Source organism: Neovison vison, chromosome 10 (assembly GCF_020171115.1).
Source record: "Neovison vison isolate M4711 chromosome 10, ASM_NN_V1, whole genome shotgun sequence".
NCBI classification, from domain to species: Eukaryota; Metazoa; Chordata; class Mammalia; order Carnivora; family Mustelidae; genus Neogale; species Neogale vison.
This window is the reverse complement of record NC_058100.1, coordinates 1,262,048-1,269,392: the sequence shown is the minus strand read 5'-3', so window position 1 is coordinate 1,269,392 and position 7,345 is coordinate 1,262,048.

The following is a 7,345-nucleotide window of genomic DNA, read 5'->3' as shown; positions in this document are numbered from 1 at the left end:
AGAGCCCGACGTGGGGCTCGATCCCAGGACCCTGAGATCATGACCTGAGCCGAAGGCAGCGGCCCAACCCACTGAGCCACCCAGGCGCGCCCCCCCCCCTTGTCTACTTTTACCCCCATCTGAATTTCTATGTGTTCTGGGGACTTGGTTTTGTTTTGTTTTAAGATTTTATTTATTTATTTGACAGAGAGAGATCACAAGTAGGCAGAGAGGCAGGGGTTGGGGGGAGGGGAGCACTGAGCAGAGAGCCCGATGCAGGGCTCAATCCCAGGACCTTGAGATCATGACCTGAGCCGAAGGCAGAGGCTTAACCCACTGAACCACCCAGGCGCCCTAAGACTTTTTTTTAAGAGTTTATTTTTAGGGGCGCCTGGGTGGCTCAGTTGTTAAGCAAGCGTCTGCCTTTGGCTCAGAGTCCTGGGATCGAGCCCTCTGTCGGGCTTTCTGCTCCATGTGAGGCCTGCTTCTCCCTCTCCCACTCTCCCTGCTTGTGTTCCCTCTCTCGCTGCGTCTCTCTCTGTCAAATAAATAAATTAAAAAAAAAATCTTGTTTTAAATAATCTCTACACCCAGCGTGGGGCTACTCGGTAGCACCCCCTTATCAAGAGTCACGACCAGCAACTGAGCCCACCAGGTGCCCAGAAACTTTGAGATTTATCCGGGCTCCCCAGGCCGAGCCCACCAGTGGCCCCAGTCACACCTACAGTGACATTCAGGGGCTTGCCGTGGTCTCCCCAGGCCTCTGTTGTCTGGCCCTGGCTCCCTTCCCCAGGGGCTCAAACCATTTTTTCCCCTTGTCCTCACTCTCCCGCCGCGGGGCAGTTTGCCTCAAACCTCAGGCTGGAAGACTTTCCCCAAGATACAGACTTGGCTGGTGCGGATGTCATCTCCGTGGGGAGATCTTCCTGAGGACTGTCTCTCTATCTCTCTCTCTCTCTGACACACACACACACACAGTGAGCTCACACACACTCCTGTTCCTCTTCACCCTCCTTTGCTGCTTTATTTTTTCTCATAGTACTTGTCACTGCCTGACTCCTATGTGTGTTTGTAGAGTTCCTTTGCTATTTCTGTCTGGTTCTCCCAGGAGGTCGTAAGCTCCATGGGGGCAGAGACTTTGCTCCTGAAGCAGAGAGCAGTCCCAGGCACATGAAAAGATTTGAAAACATAGGAAGGGCATGGCTCTAGCCTGGGAACACCAAGCAAAACAGGTGAAAGGAGCAAATGGATAGAAACAACAATGCTTAGGCTGAGTGGGAGACCCTGTCCCTTCCCCACCTGCTTCCTGAAAGCCAGGACCGCACTTTCAGGAATGAGACCAGGGTCTCTTTTCTAGAAAACACCACAGAGGCTGGTCCCAGAGAAAAGGTCAACACTGAAAGATGAGGAAGTCATTAGCTGTCTGCTTATTCCTGCCGCCCACCTGCAAATATTTATTGAGCACCTACTATGTGCCAAACGGTATTCCAGGAGCTGGGACTCTGGCTGTGAACCGCACTGACACAGATCTCTGCCACGAGGAGCCCATCTCCTGGGAATGACCATAAACCGGGTCCTGCCTGCACTTACCCATCAGTATTTGTGCCCCCTGGCGACATATGAAGGGAAGCCAAGGACCAGCGGGCACCTGAGGAAGCAGCGATCACAGCACACAAAGGGAGAAAAGGAAATAGTGTGGGAAGTAGAAGAATCCCTAGGAAATGGCAACTGGGACACCTGGGAGGCTCAGTCCATGGAGCGTCTGCCTTCAGCTCAGGTCATGATCCCAGGGTCCTGGGATTGAGCCTTGTGTTGGGCTCCCTGATCAGCAGGAAGCCTGCTTCTCCCTCTCCCTCTGCTGCTACCCCTGCTTGTGCCCTGTCTCTGTCAAATAAATAAATAAAATCTTTTTTTTTAAGTCATTTTTAAGTTCTTTTTTTTTCTTTTTTTTTTTAAAGATTTTTTTCTTTATTTATCTGACAGAGATCACAAGTAGGCAGAGAGGCAGGCAGAGAGAGAGGAGGAAGCAGGCTCCCCGCAGAGCAGAGAGCCCGATGCGGGGCTCGATCCCAGGACCCTGGGATCATGACCCGAGCCGAAGGCAGAGGCCTAATCCACTGAGCCACCCAGGCGCCCCAAGTTCTTTTTTTTTTTTTTTAAGTAATCTGTATGCTACTGTGGGGCTTGAACTCACCACCCCAAGACCAAGAATCGGATGCTCTGACGGAGCCACCCAGGCACCCAAGTAACTGATATTTTTAGAGGTAAGAGAGGATTCGTGAAATAATAAGATTATATTAAAAATAAACTAGGGCTCCTGGGTGGTTCAGTTGGTTAAGCAGCTGTCTTTAGCTCAAGTCATGATCCCGGGGTCCAGAGATCGAATCCCACATCGGGCTCCCTGCTCAGTGGGGGGGTCTGCGTCTCTCTCTAACCCTCCCACACCTCGTGCTCTCTCTCTCACACATTCTCTCTTTCAGATAAATAAATAAATAAATAAGTCTTTTTAAAAGTTAGAAATTTGGGGCACCTGGGTGGCTAGGTAGGTTAAAGCCTCTGCCTTCGGCTCAGGTCATGGTCTCAGGGTCCTGGGATCGAGTCCCGCATCGGGCTCTCTGCTCGCAGGGAGCCTGCTTCCTCCTCTCTCTCTCTGCCTGCCTCTCTGCCTACTTGTGATCTCTGTCTGTCAAATAAATAAATAAAATCTTAAAAAAAATGCAATCTTTTAAAAAAACCACTGCCCAACTATTTGATGGGTTTGATCACATGGGAGAGGACGGGCCGAAGAGCTTCGTTCGCGATGAGGAGTTTAGGGATGAATTTGTAATCAGGAGAAGAAAATGAAAATAAAGAAATAAAATAATCCAGACGATAGTTTGTGTTACTATTGACAGATCTGCTGACTTGGGAGACAGTGCGCACGCCTGAGTGTGAGTAGGGCAGAGGGACCGAGGGAGAGAATCTCAACAGATGATGAGTGCGGAGCCCGGAGGCTCCGTCCCAGGACCCGGAGATGAGGGCCTGAGTGGAACACCAAGGGTCGGAAGCGCGACCGGCGAGCCAACCGGACGCGCCAGTCCAGGCAGCATTTTAAATTCAAGTCCATCTTTGAATAGGTAATGCACTCACATGGTGGAGAATCAGAATGAGATAAACGGCCAAAACCGATTCTGTGCCCCGGCTCCTCCGCAGGCGCGCAGCCATTTGGTCGGTTTCTCACGGATACTCCCTGCGTTAGATGCGTCTGTATTTAACTGTGGTCCAAGACGCCTGACATGAAATTTGCAACCGTTTTCAAGTACACAGTTCAGGGATGTTAACTACCTTCACGTTGTTGCATCTCAGAGACTTTATAGGGTATGAATACTGTGTAGACGCTATCTTCTCTGTCTTTTCTTTTCTTTCTTTCTTTCTTTTTTTTAAAGATTTTATTTATTTATTTGACAGATAGAGAGATCACAAGGAGGTAGAGAGGCAGGCAAAGAGGGGGAATCAGGCTCTCTGCTGAGCAGAGAGCCTGATGCGGGGCTCAATCCCAGGACCCTGAGACCATGACCTGAGCCAAAGAGAGAGGCTTAACCCACTGAGCCACCCAGGCGCCCCCAAAAAGCCTCTTCTGAAGTCATAGGTGGACTCCGATTCTGGCCATGGTGGAGTAACACGGACCACCCTCCCTCTACCCTCTTGTGTCAAAGAACCGAAAACCCAGACCAACTATAAGAAGCAGTGGTGTTGGGGCACCTGGGTGGCTCAGTGGGTTAAGCCTCTGCCTTCGGCTCAGGTCATGATCTCAGGGTCCTGGGATAGAGCCCCACATCAGGCTCCCTGCTCAGAAAGCCTGCTTCCTCCTCTCTCTCTGCCTGCCTCTCTGCCTACCTATGATCTCTCTCTCTGTCAAATAAATTAAAAATAAAAATAAAATAAAATAATTTAAAAAAAAAGAAGCACTGGTGTTCAGACACTGGACAAGGGGCAGAGCAGGACAATGATCCCTGAGAGAGAAGAAATAAATGAATTGGGCCCTAAAATTGCCCACACTTACTGCCTGGAGAAAATTTCCAGGCTGGCTGAGCCCGGGGACCTCCCAGCTGGAGGAGGCAGAGTAGGGATCCTGGGGGCTAAGGTGCGCAGTGGGCAGGCAGAGCCCTGGAAAGGAGCAGACTGCCCAGAGAGGGCTCTGGAGGTCTGCAGAGTCCCCTCCCTGGGGCCCCAGCTGTGGCCGGGCCATGTTTGCCCAGAGGGGAAGAACCAGAGGCAAAAGTCTTCAGCTCAGACAGGATCGGGGATACTCTGTGTTGCCACCGGTCAGAGCAGAAAGACTCCTTCAAAGTAGCTATTTTTGGGCGCCTGGGTGGCTCAGTCAGCTGAGTGACTGCCTTCACTCGGGTCATGATCTCAGGGTCCTGGAATCGAGCCCCGCATCAGGCTCGCTGCTCAGTGGAGAGCCTGCTTCTCCCTCTCCTTCTGCCTGCCTCTCTGCCTGCTTGTGCTCTCTCTCTGTCAAATAAATAAATAACATCTAAAAAAGAAATAAAATAGCTATTACTGGGGCACTTGGGTGGCTCAGTTGCTAAGCGTCTGCCTTTGGTTCAGGTCATGATCTTGGGTCCTGGGATTGAGCCCTGAATTGGGCTCTCTGCTCAGCGGGGAGCCTGCCTCTCCCTCTCCCTCTGCCTGCCGCTCCCCTGGCTTGTGCTCTCTTCTTCTCTGTAGAATAAATAAATAAACAAACAAACGAGTAAATAAATAAATCTTAAAAAAATAAAATAGTCATCATTAAATATATTCTGTATGTTCAAGAAGATAAAGAAACACATGACACCCCAACTGAACTTCTGGGGACAAGCACCCTGAAGTCTGGGGTGAAAAGTGTGGTTGATGCAATTAAAAGCAGACACTGCAGAAAAGATCGGTGAGCTTGAAGACAGCAAGAGGAACTATGTAAAAGGAAACAGTGGAAAAGATAAGAAGGAGAAGGAGGAGAAAAAGCAGGGAGAGGGGAAGGGGAAGGGAGGAAGAGGGAAGGAGAAGGGAAAAAATCAGTAAGCTGCGGAGTGTGTTTGGAGACCCAGAAATATGGGGAAAGGGCTGACAGGAAAACATTTGAAGAAATAACGGTCAAAAGACTTTCCAGTTTTGATGGGAACTGTAAACCCATACATCCAAGAAGGCCCACAGACCTTAAGCACGAGGAACATGGAGAAAACCACAAGAAGAGATGTCCTAATCTGCCTTAGGCACTGCTGCAGAGCAGTGATAAGGGGAGAATTTTAAGAGCAGCCAGAAGGAAACAACATATTATATAAAGAGGAAAAGGGGACGCAGACTTCTCATCAGAAACAATGGAAACCCAGAGGCTCCCGGCTGGTTCAGCGGATGGGGCCTGCGACTCTTGTTCTTGGTGTTGTGAGTTCAAGCCCCTCACTGGGTGTAGAGATTAGTTATCTTTTTAAAGATTTTATTTATTTACTTGACAGAAAGAGCACAAGCAGGGGGAGAGGGAGAAGCAGACTGCCTTGCTGAGCAGGGAGCCCGATGTGGATCCCAGGACCCTGGGCCGAAGGCAGATGCCCAATGGACAGAGTTCCCTAGGTGCCCCTAGAGATTATAAATAAAGTCTTTATAAATAATAAAAACAAAACAAAAACAGCTGAATCCAGAAGGCAGTGGAACACTGACTTTATTGCAATAAAAGATAAACACTGTCAACCTACAGTTCAGGGGAGATATGGCTCAGAACAGAAGATGAAGTACGGATGAGTTCAGACATTCACGATCAGGATGAGGCCGTCGCCAGCAGGCCTGCACTATGAGAAAGGATTGAAATTCTTCAAGTAGAAGAAAAATGATACCAGATGGAAACATCCATCTATACAAAGGAACAAAGAGCACCAGATACTTGGCCACCGATAAATATGCGGCTAAATGTAAGAGACTTTTTTCTTACTTTTTTATAAAAAATTTTAAGGATTGTATTTATTTATTTGACAGAGAGGGAACACAAGCAGGGGGAGTGGGAAAAGCAGGCCTCCTGCTGAGCAGGGAGCTGGATGTGGGACTTGATCCCAGGACCCTGGGATCCTGACCTGAGTGAGCGAAGGCAGCCGCTTAACTGACCAAGCCACCCAGGTGCCCCCTTTCCCTTATTTTTTTTTTTTTAATTTATTTGACAGAGATCACAAGTACACAGAGAGGCAGGCAGAGAGAGAGGAAGGGAAGCAGGCTCCCAACTTAGCAGAGAGCCTGATGCGGGGCTCGATCCCAGAACCCTGAGATCATGACCCGAGGGGAAAGCAGAGGCTTTAACCCACTGAGCCACCCAGGCGCCCCTGCTTTCCCTTATTTTAAGTGGAGCTCATTTGGTTAAGTGTCTGACTTTTGGTTTTGGCTCAGGTCCTGAGCTCAGGGTCTTGAGAATCCAGCCCCGCATCCGGCTCCCCGCGCGGCAGGAGGCCCGCTTCTCCTGCTCCCCCTGCGTGTGCTCCCTCTCTCGCTGTGTCTCTATCCTTCAAATACATAAAATTTTAAAAATAAAGTAAAATTCTCTTTAAGTGACAGCTGAGGGATTCCAGCAAAGACAGCGGGCGTGGACACCCCCCTCCCACCCCGTGGGACGCAGGAGGCTGGCGGGTGGGAAGCAGAGCGGCGCAGACCCTAGAGGCATCCCGGGAAGAGTTTCTAAGGCCTCGCGGCAGAAGCTAACAAAGGGGTAAGCTGGGGCGGCAGGCGGAGCCGGGGCTGGGCTCCCCGGGCCCCCGGGGGCTCGCGGCCGAGGAAGCGCTGCCCCCTCTGCCGCCCTCCGGCGGGAAGCGCCGCGCACTTCGCACCCAAGTCTCCCGTTCAGCGCCTCTGGCGGAGAGAACGGGCCGCGGAGGCCCGCACTGCTTAGACGCCGTTTCCCCGCCACCTGCGCGGGCCGCGGGCCAGAGACCTCCCGCGGGCGCGCACCCGCCCCCCGCGCGCAGTGCCCGCAGGCTTGCCGGGGCGGCGAGGGCACCGCAGACGCGCGCCGGCGAGGGTGCGCGCGAAAGGCGCCCTGCGTGGAGCGGGTCGTCTGTGGCTGCGCGCGCTCTTCCCGGGCCGCGGACACGCCGGCCCCTTCCCTCCCCGCGGCCCGGCCCGCCGTCGGGCCCCTCTTCTCTCCCAAGGCCTTGCCTCCCAGCCCTGCCCGCGCGCCCAGCCAACCGGCCCTTCCTTCCTGGGCGCGGAGCAGCCCTCGGGAGGGAAAAAGGCTCCCACGGCCGGTTTTAAGGGCCTTTCTAGCGGCTCACCGGGCGCCCCTTTCCCGCGGCCAGACCAGGTACTCGGAGGCCAGGAAGGGCGCCCAGACTGCAGGCCTCGGGACCAGAGGAGGACCATCCTCCAG